The 15069-nt window shown below is 37.9% G+C and overlaps 1 protein-coding gene across 6 annotated transcripts in view; it reads right to left on the minus strand.

Annotated features, from left to right (window-relative positions):
* The window catches only part of LOC124254202 (coronin-2B-like), a 128169-nt gene extending 113402 nt beyond the window's left edge, over positions 1-14767 (minus strand). For all 6 annotated transcript variants that reach the window (XM_046688093.1, XM_046688096.1, XM_046688095.1 and 3 more), the window contains exon 1: positions 14694-14767. The gene's annotated coding sequence lies outside the window, so the exon portion shown is untranslated. The remainder of the gene's footprint in view (positions 1-14693) is intronic.
* Positions 14768-15069: the final 302 nt, after the last annotated feature.

The raw sequence follows: 15069 nt of genomic DNA on the forward strand, positions 1-15069 counted from the left end.
TTAGTAAAGTCCAACAAGTACCATATGATAACATCTGTGGGTACACGTCTGAATGAATCATAATATTGCTCTGAACAAATCCACCAAACACTTAGTAAAGTCCTAGATGTGTTGTGGGTACAATGAATAATAACCTGTTCCTAAAAATGTAACACGGCCAATACATCAAATAGAATGAAGTACAGTTACATTCTACAGCCATCAACTGTGGTATCTTCTTCTTCAACATCAAATAGACACACAGCTGACAGAGTGAGTGAGTGAGTTTAGTTTTACGCCGCACTCAGCAATATTCCAGCTATATGGCGGCGGTCTGTAAATAATCAAGTCTGGACCAGACAATCCAGTCATCAACAGCATGAGCATCGATCTGCGCAATTGGGAACCGATGACATGTGTCAACCAAGTCAGCGAGCCTGACCACCCGATCCCATTAGTCCACAGTTGATAGATGCTAATAATCTGTCTCACAGCTGCCCAAACCATAGGCATGGTGGGGTAGCCTAATGGTTAAAGCGTCAACCTGTCATGCTGCAGACTCAGGTTCGATTCATGTTAAACCTGGGCAGTGTGGTAGCGTAGTGGTTAAAACGTCTGCTTGTCACGCCCAAGACCCGGGTTCGATTCCCCACATGGGCACAATGTGTGAAGCCCATTTCTGGTGTCCCCTTTTATGATATTGCTGGAATATTTCTAAAGGTTGTGTCAAACTAAACTCACTCCCACCCACTAAGCCATAATATTTTCCAGCCAGCCATGGCTGTATTGCTATAGCCATATATGGAGCAAGTCTAGATTTTCCACAGGTTCTGAAACGCTCTCTACATTCACAGATAAACCACATAACTTCAGGGCTCGTCTCCTTATCGAAATATTACTCCTCAAATTTGATGATTCATACATTCCATTTTCAAAGAAAATCTTGTACTTACTGCAATTTGAGAACACAACTTTTTGAAATCCAATCTCCATATGAAAACATCTATTCTGCAACTCCGAGAAATGGAATCTATCTCCGTGAATGAGACTCACCCAGTGGGTCAGACTAACAGAGCAGATAAATAGGACAGTTTCAGCAAAGAGCTCTGTCAATATTTTACTGAAAACGATTTCTTTGAAATATAGGTCAGCATTTGTGAAGCCACTACGAAGGTACACACAATCTGGTCTACGGCATCAAAGCACGGATGCAAATGTCTTTATGATAAGTTGTGCTGTATATCTCACACGCTGGAAACTGTGACAATTATTCTATTGAGGGTCGGAGCAGAAAATACGCCAGTTAAACCATTCAAACTGAGGACAGCCAATACGAGACTTTAATTCAGTTTTGATACATTATATCAGAAACAGTTTGATCCTAACAATTTAATGTTCAATCATTCTATACAGCAGGGTATTCTCCTTGTTATTTTGCAAGTTATTCAAGTCACTGTCTAATAACCAAACCAGAAAAATATATTTTGGAGCTAGGCTTGAAACTTATTTCAATCCATCAAGGGTTAGAATTCAGAAAATTCATAACAAAAATTTAATAAGAATGACAACATTTTTCAATCCAACCTACAGAGATCTTTACCACATAAAATATAAAGAGGATATATATTATGTAAATGTTATTGAAACGATAAGTCTTTTAATTATTAAAATTCATATTTTTTTCAAATGATAACTTTTATAAAAATTGCTTTTTTATATCACCTTACTGACCAAAATCAAACCTTACCTGAATAGAAATACTCATGTACAGTGCAAAATATTTACATATATCTTTTGACCTACTGACCACAATTTTCACTCTTAATCATTATCTCCAATAACACAGAAATTCTGGTCTTGTGTCCAACAAGAGATAATATTGCTGATATTAGTGACAATGTAAATACTGATGTTTGGGCTGGAATAAAATGCCTCTGGTTTAAAGATACTAGGAAATTTAACATTTTTTTTAAAATACCAAATTTTTAACTAACTGATTTGTTTCTAACTTGCTTGTTTAGCATATGGATTTTGATCCTAGAAAACACCATTTACATAAATACACGGCTTGATTTAGTGCTTTGTTACTTGCACCGGTGCAACACAATATTACAAAGTGCAACCTAGTTTTGAGTCTTAACTTGCACAAGGTGCAGGTCAATTTTTAGAAATAAATCAACAATAAATCTATCATTATAAGCACAAATATGTCAGCTCGTTTTTCTTCTAAAATTTGAATGGCTATGGTACTGAAACATTCCTATTCATAAACACGTTTCGGCTATGACAGCCCTTGTAAACAGGGATCAGCTGTGTCTCTGTGTTGCTATGGTTTTATAGGTACTACATCACGGAAATATGTTTATGTGCACCGAATCCTCTGACGTTTTAACACACTGCATTGCAACTGGAATTTGATTGGTGCAACTAGGTTTTTATCTTAGGTTGCACCTGGTGCAAGTAGGTTAACCTCTCTTAAATCGAGCCCTGAAATAGCCAAATAATTAACTGCAACGATACACCATCATTTTGATATGATATGTATCATGGTACTGACCTCTCGGTTCAGTTTGGTATAATTAATAGTGGCTTGGGAATTGTTCAATGCACAAAATGCTTACTTAACAAGAGAAACACAATATCCTGGCAAATAAATATATATTTTTTGTAACAAAATTAATCCAATGATAAAATATTAATCTTGACAGGTAGAGCATAAATAAAACATGAAATAGCGATTGGCTGAGCATAAATTATTGACCAATTAAGAGACTCATTGTATTCTCAGACAATTTGTAATGCCAATAAAGAACCTAACCAAATTAAACAACAGAATCGAAAATTGAACAAATGGTAAATATTGCGGTACAGCGAGGACCAGATATACCCTGTAGCTCTACCTGTAACAGATGTTAATTGAAAATTATGACAACTCCCTTGTGTGTAAGCAGTGTAGGAAAGATGTAGAAAATGTAGCCTGTCCACAGGACTGGCAGGTAATTGTTTTTACCAGTCCTGCCAAAATCTAGCCTGTCCTCCAAATATAAATAAAACAGCTTCGGCAGTAAATATTCAAAAAGGTTATAATCATTATATATATGTCATTGGTTTGCTAAAATTGACCCGACATGAGGACGGACTAGATATTTTTTTAACCCGTCCTCCACAAAATTCACCCGTCTCGGACGTTGGGACGGGCTATCTTTCCTACACTGGTGTAAGTTTGTCTTTCAATCATTCATGAACAAAATATCAATACGACTATGAAACAGCAAATCAATATTGATAAATCCGCCATCCATTCACTTGACCGCTGTCAACAGAAACTGCAAACAACCAACTTAACAGAGCAAAGGGCGCACAATTCCCAAGCCACTATTAAGTAGCCACTTTCTAAAATATTCATGTTCTTCTTCTATCCTGATCGCTAATCAATACAAGACTTCCAGACACTATTACCTAACCTTGACCTTCATTACAACACGCAGCTCCCAAATCTAACTGCTGCCCGAATCCCATTAGTGACGCAACAGGCAATAAACGCCATCAAACAGCCGACCCCACCATTCAGTGACCAAAACTAGTGCCACACAATGGGATTAGGACAATAGTCGGAACAATCTCCTTCGTATTTACTGGGCTGACAAGGGTCCATAATATTTATCTACCGGCCGGGGTTATTGTGATAATGGCCGGTGTCGGGTTAGAAGGGACATTCTTGGCAGTGGAGGTCAGAGGATTTGTGTAGAGGGTTGATCGCGATGTGTCATGCAATTGTTTGGTGAGAATAGCTTGTTGATAGGTAGTTGTATATAGTTGATCGGCTTGGAAGGAAGGATCTGTATCACATTGTCATGGTGTTAGCAAGGTGTCTTAGCGTTAACTGTACGTCAATAAAACTGCCCCTTCCACAGGAACAGTGGGAAAGAATTTGAGTGGAATTATGTAATCACAGTTGCCAATTTGTTTTCTGTAAACTTTAGTATCAACACACTAAGACTCACAGAGTTGTGCAGGGTTATATTTAAAATCTTCTAACATAAATATAAATACTTGCATACACTTTTCTGTACATGATATCCACCTGACAATCCACCTTCTTTAGTAACATTTGAACCACAACCGTAACAGTTTGCCAACAAAACTGAGATTAGTAAAAATTGAAAAAAAATAACCAAAATATTAAAATTAACACCTTCAGTGCCTGTAGTATCCGTGCCTTACCAACAGACAGACAGATGGGCGGATGGATGGACAGACAGACACAAACAGGCTAACAGGCAGACAGACAGAGACAGGCAGAGAGACAGACAGACAGACAGAAACAGACACAGATGGGTGGATGGATGGACAGAGAGGCAGACAGATGGGTGGAAAGATGGACAGACAGACAGAGACAGAGACAGGCTAACAGGCAGACAGACAGAGACAGGCAGAGAGACAGACAGAGACACACAGACAGACACAGATGGGCGGATGATGGACACACAGACACAAACAGGCTAACAGGCAGATAGACAGACAGGCAGAGACACAGACACACAGATGGGCCGATGGATGGACAGAGAGACACACAGATGGGCGGATGGATGGACAGACAGAAACAAACAGGCTAACAGGCAGACACAGGCAGAGAGACAGAGACACACAGACAGACAGGCAGACACACAGATGGGCAGATATATGGACAGACAGACAGACACAAACAGGCTAACAGGCAGGCAGACAGAGACAGGCAGAGAGACAGAGACACACAGATGGGCGGATGGACAGACAGACAGACAGACAGACACAAACAGGCTAGCAGGCAGACAGACAGAGACTGGCAGACACATGAACATATCTGCTTCCTCAACACTAACCAACACATGCATAAGATAAAATAAAGTCAGCTTATTCCAATCTCAATACCATCAACAACAAAAGGGTCAAACAGAATATTGTAACCACAGCATTCCTTATACATAACGTCGACCCAGAGATATTGATGCAATTGATCGAACACCACCACATTGTACATGTGTCAATGGATCAAGCCAGTGTTCTGGAGGTTAAGAAACAGGTGGTGCTGTAATGACCATCACTGATGACCTGTGTTGGACAATGAGAGACATGTGCATGGTCCTAATCGGACAGCCTGTGTTTTCAGGGGTGTCAGGTCGTGTCTGATGACCGATGTTGGACAATGAGAAACACGTGTATGGTCCTAATCGGACAGCCTGTGTTTTCAGGGGTGTCAGGTGGTGTCTGATGACCGATGTTGGACAATGAGAAACACGTGTATGGTCCTAATCGGACAGCCTGTGTTTTCAGGGGTGTCAGGTGGTGTCTGATGACCGATGTTGGACAATGAGAAACACGTGTATGGTCCTAATCGGACAGCCTGTGTTTTCAGGGGTGTCAGGTGGTGTCTGATGACTGATGTTGGACAATGAGAGATATGTGTATGGTCCTAATCGGACAGCCTGTCTTTTCAGGAGCAGACAGGTGTTGCTGCAGGCATCTTTGATGGACATGACTTGGAATCATAAAACTCAATTGTTAATTACTACTGTTGAATCTGCAAAAGAATGACTGACTGAGTTTGGTTTTACGCCGCTTTTAGCAATATTCCAGCAACATCACGGCGGGGGACACCAGAAATGGGCTTCACATATTGTACCCATGTGGGGATTCGAACCCGGGTCTTCGGCGTGACGAGCCAACGCTTTGACCACTAGGCTACCCCACCGCCCCAACTGACAAAAGAACAACCCTTCGCATTGCTAGTGGGAAAACGTCGGAAGGCTAATCACAATAACATATGCAATATGGATTCTGCACAATTAATGCTGTACTGCATTTAGCGCCCCAGGCACTTAACTATTTAAAATCCAAAATGGGGCTAATTAGTCTACCCCAGAAAAGGGGAGCTAAATAGGACATTTATATTTATTGATATTTAGTTAATGATTATCGATCTGTATAATCTGTATTGATAACTAGCCCTAATAATCAGATCCATTAGCTGCCTCTACGGCCAGGAAAGGTTGTTGGAGCTCTATTCTAAAAAAGAGACATCTTCGGAGTACGATGTCAACCAATTCACCAAGCCAAATCAACAGATCCATTAGCAAAGATTGTTGGAGCTCCACTCGAAGCCAAAATTGATAATGGTTGCATCACCAGGTTTAAAGCAGATCAGGGGTTCATTCCTGATAAGAATCAACCCTCACTACAGGTGATCTGAACACCATTATCAGGGCAATCAGTTTCTACCCATAAACACAGGGGTGACCTTGAGGTTCAAATGTTCAAATAGATTAGGCTGTGACCCTTTCAGGGCCCAAGTAAACATAACCCACTAGTCATGACAGCAGGAGACTGTAAACATAGTTTGAAATTCCTTGTTCTAAAGTGCCAGGGATCAATTTAAGGAAACAAACCCAACTTGCACCTGGTGCAACCTTAGATAAACTTGTTGCACCAGACAAAAACAGGTTGCACCTGCTGCTCAACACTAAGTTCTGTATAATGCTTGAGTTTTGGTATTGAATTTTTAGAACATTTCATAACAAAGCAATTCTGGGTCTGATACGATCATTTTATCTTACAACATAAAATTTCATGAAATTTCTTTGAACAGCACCCACTGCTCATTATAAAATTATATGTAAAGCTTGAGTTTTGGTATTGATGATTTAGAATCCTATCATAACAGAATTATTCTCAGTCTCCTCAGATCATTTCATCTTGCTTCATACAATCTCATCACATGAACAGCAACATTCAATCACTGTCCCGTCCCTCCTGGATTCTGAGATTCCACGGTTGCAGAATAAATCGTGGAAATTACCTTTTGATGCAGAAAAGGTATGGTCTCCGGAAAATGCATTTTCATGCGGAATACCTGCAGAATTTGCCATTTTTCTGCCGCAGAATTTACTTCGACCGAAACAAAAAGTAGGGGGTGATGTCAAAAGTATGTTTGGATACAAAAAAAGAACTGAGACATTTGTTATAACGATATTTTCAAAATATTCACAAATAAAGATGATTTAACCATAAGGTAATATTTTCTTCAGCACCTTACAATATTATTATTTAAATTTGACACTGTAATTATGTTCATAAAATCGATTGAAAGATTGAAATTGCATTATTTTGTGTTTTTTCAAGTTTTTAACTGCAGAATTTTTTGCAGAATGTTGAAAAATGGGATGCAGAATTTACTTAAATTTGCCGCGGAATTCTTAAAAATCCGTCACGGAATCCAGAGAGACTGACTGTCTGTGTAGTCATCAGTCACTGCTCATAAAGTTTGGTGAAGAAACAGTGAATGGTTTTAAAGTTCTGTTCCAGAAAAGAGCACCAACACCAATGTCAGTCAAGGGTCAGTCGAAGTCAACCTTGTAGCCATGGAAAGCCAAAAATATCTTATTCAGAAATCCAAAACTACCAAAAGGCACCAGTACACGACCAGACCTATCTATGTGCCAAGTTTGGTGAAGAAAAAGTGTATGGTTTTTAAGTTCTGCTCCAGAAAAACGCACTACCACCAATTTCAGTCTAAGTCAAACTTGTTGCCATGGAAACGCAAAAAAAATAATTTATTCAGAAATCCAAAACTACCAAAAGGCACCAGTACACGACCAGACCTATCTATGTGCCAAGTTTGGTGAAGAAATAGTGTACGGTTTTAAAGGACGGATGCACTGACGGACTGAGCCCATTCTAATACCTCCCCACAAAGTGCATTTTGGGGGGATAATATTGTAATACATACTCCTAGTGAAGTGACTGATTTAACATGTTTAAAAGTAAAACTTTCAAGTCATGATTCTATCTATGAAAGTATAATCTGGAGTTTACATAATGTTGCATGGATTATCAAAGCAAAACATATCTAACAAAAATTTAAAAACCTCCTTATTGTACTACAATAATCAAATTAACGTTCTTTCATGTTACCGATACTTATCAAATATATCAACGGAGGATTGGCATTTCTAAGTGTTAGCATCTGTTATCACTGCAGGTTATCAACATATATCACTCATACATCCACCTCAGGATATACAATCTAAACTCTACACAATCTTGCTACAGCTATGAAAATATAATAAATCAAATAAAACTAAAAGACTTCTTAAATAACAATAATCAGCAAATAAATTTTCTTTTCATGTCACCACAGTTATCAAATATGATATCAATGGAGGCTTGATGTTTTAAAGCGTTATCAGATGTTATCACTGCAAGCAGATATCACAAGCTACCGTATCAACAGATATCACATAGGTCTCTCATCAAATATCTGTGAGAGTAGGTGGTAAGGAGCATTATCACATGCCCCCAGATCCAATTACACAAACGACCTGACATGTAAATGTACACCCTACATCATGTTCTAGTCAGCATTACACAGATCAAGGCATACCTCTCCCTTGTAAACCTACCACTTAGTACTAATTACCATGTAGTGTATTTAGACACTTACACTGCTTACATTACACAATCATGTTTCAGCTACTGACTGAGTGATGTCTAACACTGATGAGAATCTGAAACGGCTTACTCATCATATTTTATTTCATGTATACAGTTTATGATGCAATGTCGCGTGAGTGAGTGAGGAGTGAGTGAGTGGGTGGGTGAGTGAGTGAGTGAGTTTTACGCCGCTTTTAGCATTATTCCAGCAATATCACGGCAGGGGACACGAGAAATGGTAGGGATGTCACGATACATAAGTTTCATGAATCGATACGTATCACGATACCCATGTCACGATTCGATACATATCACGATACCTATTTTCATGGCACTATTGCATAAATTTAATTACATTTTGAACATTAATATTTCATATTTTATAATTGTCCATGAAAAGATCAACATTTTTTATTCTCAGAGATAAAAAAATTCTAATTTCCCATTTTTGTGCATGAAAAATAATCATTTATAACTCTCATAACATCAAAAACATGATACAATTGCAAAATGTAAACGATACATAAACATATTTAAACCGATACTTTCAAAACTAAATATCGATACAGTTTTGAAAGTATTGATAATTGTATCATCTTAGAGAAAGTATTGATGCATTGATGAATCGTGGCATCCCTAAGAAATGGGCTTTATACATTGTACCATGTGGGGAATCGAACCCAATTTTGGTGTGATGGACGAATGCTTTAACCACTGTCAGGCTATCCCCAGGTACCCCCAATGTCAATATTACAATGCAATGTCAATGTCAGTATTATCAATGTCACATGATATCAATGTCACAGTATTATCAATGTCATGTATTATATCAATGTCACGTCACATATTATCAATGCTCAGTATTATCAATGTCACACATATTATCAATGTCACATCAATGTCAGTATTATCAATGTCAGTATTTTAAATGTCACACGTATTATCAATGTCAGTATTATCAATATCACACGCATTATTATCAATGTCACACATTATTATCAATGTCACACACATTATCAATGTCACACATATTATCAATGTCACATATTATCGCATTATCAATGTCACACGCACATATTATCAATGTCACATATTATCAATGTCAGCATTATCATTTTAAAATGTCATCAATGTCATATTATCATCACATATTATCAATGTCACATACGATATCAATGTCACACATATTATCAATGTCACACATATTATCAATGTCAGTATTATCAATGTCACACATATTATCAATGTCACATATTATCAATGTCACACGTATTATCAATGTCACACATATTATCAATGTCATTATTATCAATGTCACACGATATCAATGTCACACATTATCAATATCAATCTGATCAGCATGGCATCACAATCCGAAAAATATGCAAATTAGGTTGGTAATTAGGTTAAATTATAATTACATAAGGTAAGGACATGAAACAACACCCACTGAAATGTTTGGTAATAACTTTCTTGCACTAGACAAACACAGGTTGCACCTGATCAAAATAAAATTATATATAATGCTTGAGTTTTGGTATTGATCATTTAGAATATTTCACAACAACATTCTGGGTTTCATAAGATCATAAGAAAATACAATGTCATATATAATTAAATAAACATAAAGTATTCATGAATGAATACTCGTATTCGTTACCCTATATGCAAATATATCATATTCATCTCAAAGCATATTCATTGCAGCCAAACAATCTACACTGTGGGATTAAAGTTGTATTTACAATAGGGATGGTTATCGATGTGGATCTTAGAGATCGACAATTGTTAACTAATTATCGATTGATTATCAATAAATATCAGAGACGCAACTTATAGTAAAAATGTAAAAAAAATGTCGGAAAGAAATTTCACATCATTGGTGAGTGGTGTTTTTGCATGGACTATTAACTATACAGAGTCCTGAACATAATTTAGAAGCAGACCATTACAATAACACTATACAATCCTAATCATTAAATTATAGAAAAGTGATTGTGGCTAGTCTGAATTTTTTTATTCAATTCAAACTCTTTGTTCATGCAATATAAGTCACAGATCAGGAAACGTACCAGGAAATCAAAACGAGTATTCTAATAATAATTTTTTAAAGTACATTGACCACTGCTAAGGCTGTTATACAGTTCATCACGTAAGCAAAACTTTTCAAATGAAAAACAAAGCATCTAAATAATTTAAGTCATTCATCATATAACCTATTTTACGGCATTCAAGAGATGACTTGAACTTCACTGACAAAGAGGACCTGACTTGACTATGGAGGAAGAGGCTTTAGTAGATGCAAATAATCAAAAGATATTAAATATACTGATGGAAACAAATAAGGTAGTCTGTCATACAGACCCTGAAACAAATACATCCAAGAAAACAAAATATATCCAAGAAGGCCCATGTGTGAGCCGAGGACTGTCAAAATTGGGACAATGGTAGGCTCGCTGTCAAAATTGGGACAATGGTAAGCTCACTGTCAAAATTGGGACAACTGGCTAGATCAATTACAGAAGTGTGAAATTTCACTGTCGAAATCGGGACTGTCAAAATCGGGACTAAACCCCCAAGTCTAGAATATGTGGCAAGTCTAGATTTCTACAGTGTCTGAAAGTCTCAGGGCTCCTTTTTATTATACTATTTTTTTTTAGATTATGAACTGTATTTTCTGTAAAATATGTTCATTTAAGAGACTAGTTGTTACTCTATAAATAAAGGAACATATGAAAGTAAAGTATTCCTTGATTTGTTTCTGATTTCCCCCACAATCTAGGAAACAACTATTAAAATTGGGACATTTGTACTTTCATGTGTTTTCTTATTCAATTCCATCATCATAATTCAATGTAAATGTTTTAAATCTGCTAAAACTCCTTCTTCATTACCTCTCAAATTGAAGAACACAAAAACACTGAAAAAGAAAACAAATATTTCCCCAAACGTGCCTGTCAACGATACTTTACAGCTGGGAATCCTAAACAAATCCCCTGATGACTTCTGGGACATTAACTTGTCAAAAGACGAGATGAAATGAATAAAGTTAGCTTGAAGTGCAAATTATCCTTTAAACTCCACAATGACCATTATATAAGAGACCATGCCACTGGCACCAGGCCTAGGGCAGATAGAGAATGGTCACTGTAGATAGCCCGGCTGTGTAATACCTTCTCATTACAGAAGACAAGCACAAGGTCATGTTGACATCTAACGACCTGTATGACCTAACAAATTAGTTACCCCGGGTGGGAGACGTTAGTGCAAACAACCACGTCTAGTCATAGTCCACTGTTGTAGCTACTCTACCTTGTTAAACAATTTCACCCAGTCCCGAAAGTGATGAAATCTGAGATATATCCAGCATCGCAAATATCTGGGCAAGCCCTAAACTAATATCTAATCTCTCTGAAATGAACACATTTTACAGAAAAAATGGTCCCTAAATTATATTCATAAAATATTATAGATAGGAACTCAAGGATTTTCCTCGTTTTTAGAAACTGTGATAATCTAGACTTGCCACACATTCTAGACCTGCATGGGTTGTATTGGGGATATTTGTTTCAGGGTCTGTATGACGGACAAGGGAGGTCCAAACTGTACATGGCTCCTGAAAAACGTTTTTTACACTAAGCATGTTAAGTATTGACTAAGATCATCTCATATTTCTACACCAAAAATACCCGTGAAGGTCCGGGTTAGAATATTCATCTTCAGTAATCCATGCTTGTCGTAAGAGGTGACTAACGGGATCGGGTGGTCAGGCTCGCTGACTTGGTTGACACATGTCATCGGTTCCCAATTGCGCAGATCGATACTCATACTGTTCATCACTGGATTGTCTGGTCCAGACTCGATCATTTACACACCGCCGCCATATAGCTGGAATATTGCTGAGTCCGGCGTAAAACTAAACTCACTCACTCACTCTACACCAAAAGAACAGTTTCCCTATAATAATTCTGGAAGGATGGCCCTGAAAATTAGTCGTAACATCAGCAGTTTTGGGGAGACCTTCATTCCAAAAATTATAAAAGAACTACCAAGAGATTGTACAAGATTAATGTAACATGGCATTGTATGCACATGAAAAATATACAATGTATTTACTTTCATGTTACCATTCTGTTTGAGTATTGACAGACTTCTAAGGGTATTAATTATTTACAGACTTCTAAGGGTATAATGATTTACAGACTTCTAAGGGTATAATGTTTTACAGACTTCTAAGGGTATAATGTTTTACAGACTTCTAAGGGAATAATGTTTTACTCCATAGGGTTCAGTCTTTAGGGTACTAGTATTTTTCTTCAATCCAGTGATTTTTTTAAACACTGTTTCAGCTGACATTTAATTTGCAACGCAACTGTCCATGTGATGCCCAGGACTTCACAGATATGCAACATGAGTAATAAGTAGACTGAACACAGAATATTCCTTTATGAAAGACGAACTGTGGATTGGTCAAACGACAAAGTTAAAAGTGCCTATTTTCGTGACTCAGCAGAATGTGTCCCCCCATGTATCAGAATACAGCTACTGTGTATCGCAAGTAGTCAAGTGATTTTAACTGGCAATAGAAATACACCCTTTCTTGGAGGAATTCACAACCATTCCGACATTAACTGTATAACTTATATGCCTCTGTATGGTGTGACAAGGCTTGTTTAAGCTGAGGGGGCAGTGGGGTAGCGTAGTGGTTAAAGCGTTGGCTCGTCACGCCGAAGACCCGGGTTCAAATCCCCACATGGGTACAATGTGTGAAGCCAATTTCTGGTGTCCCCCGTCGTGATGTTGCTGGAATATTGCTAAAAGCGGCGTAAAACCAAACTCAGTCAGTCAGTGTTTAAGCTGAAAGCACATGTCTATAAACAATGACAAACATAACTCCAAGTTTGTATCTATATCTGCAGATTTCCCAAGAGTTGAATTTCAAAAAACTGTGAATTTCATACACTGTCTATAGATTCCTGAAATGCCGGGCTTGAAACGTGTCAGAGTGATGATGGTGATAAAGTATATTGAATAATAATAATAGTAAATATATCAATAATCAAAACAGCAATAGATACGGTACAAATAGTACACTCGAAGTGTCTACAATAAAAATAGCATACAAAGTTTCCATACTGAGGTTAACGTTCTCAGTGAACAATAGTCTATATGGTACATACATACAGACCTGATGATACCACATAGTTTTGACTGGACACATTATACGAAATTGCAGTTATGCATGTTTTGTTTTAGTTTTTGGGGAAGATAGGAGGGAGGGGGGATTGGGTGTCACCCATGTACCCATGTAAAGCAAGGGATGGCTGTACTAACATTCTTTACAAGCACCACAATGGAACATCTTAAGACTGGCATGTACAAAGGCACAGCAGTATTGGTAATAACTATCTATCTAGTGTATATATCTTGCATTATACATGGCTGCAAACTGGTTAATGATGGAGATTAGATAGGCTTCAGTATTCTGGAATTTAGTTTAATTGACATTTCAGGGAAATGCCCATTTTAGTATTATGAATAACAAATCTACCCCTAAACTATTTGTAAACATGGGTGCGCCCAGTTAAACCATAAAAGCATTCTCAAAACGGGAATACTAGCAATGTACTGCTCATTGCTATTCTTAAGGGCACACGTCCTGTGGTCATATTGACATTTCTATTCGTCTAGTGTCCCACGTATATTCCGAGCCCAGCAAAGGCCTCTACTCAAGTCATCATCGTCTCCCGTCGTCCCTAACGCCCCGAGAGTACTTTAGAGTCAAGTTGTTATCACAGCGTCTGTAAACGGTCACTTTTCACCATCATAACTAACCCACTGACCATTTCACGAGTGACCGGTAACAGTCTGAGAGTGGTGTACGGAAGTTTGTCCAAGCTGTCAATACCATGTTGCGCTTCATGTCCGATCAAATTTGTTCCAATAACCGGATTAAACGCATCGTCGACCCCGCTGTGCTGCGGTTTTGCCGTGAGATCAAAATACCCATATATGTTGCGATCGTGTCATTGAAGGAATATTTGACCCTGGGTGTAAATTATCGATCTAAAACAGTTAGGCACGTTGTCCATGCATGTGGAATATGCACAGTCTGAGATCGACTAAAAATGAACATTCGTCCCCTGTTCATCCGGTCATGTGAAACATAACGTGAATTAATTAGAATTAGTGAACTGATGCATCTACGACGGGATTTTCATGCAAAGGAATGTGATTCTATTTACCAGAAAACTTGGAGAATTGAAGCACGGAGTTTCAGCAATAACGGTAATCCACTGCCCAGCGTTCAATACACACAATCCCGGAACTTGAGCGATACCGACACCGGTCACGTGATCAACTATAGTCAGTTTCCGTAAGTCACCGCAAGGTGTCGCTTTATTCAGTTGAAATATTCCATGGATCCTGTGTGCGGTGTGGCATGGGCTCTTTTGACAAATAAGGACAAGTGGTTTTCCTGTTTTCGAGAGTTGAACGTGGAATGGTTTAATGTTGTGTTTTTCACGTAATTCGTTCAATTTGAAATATTCCATGGTTCTGCGTGCTGAAATGTGTTTAAATAAATATATATAAGTGATACTTTAAAGATGTACACAGCGA

This window comes from Haliotis rubra, unplaced genomic scaffold, assembly GCF_003918875.1.
Source record: "Haliotis rubra isolate DU_JTF1 unplaced genomic scaffold, ASM391887v1 Scf568, whole genome shotgun sequence".
Lineage (NCBI taxonomy): Eukaryota > Metazoa > Mollusca > Gastropoda > Lepetellida > Haliotidae > Haliotis > Haliotis rubra.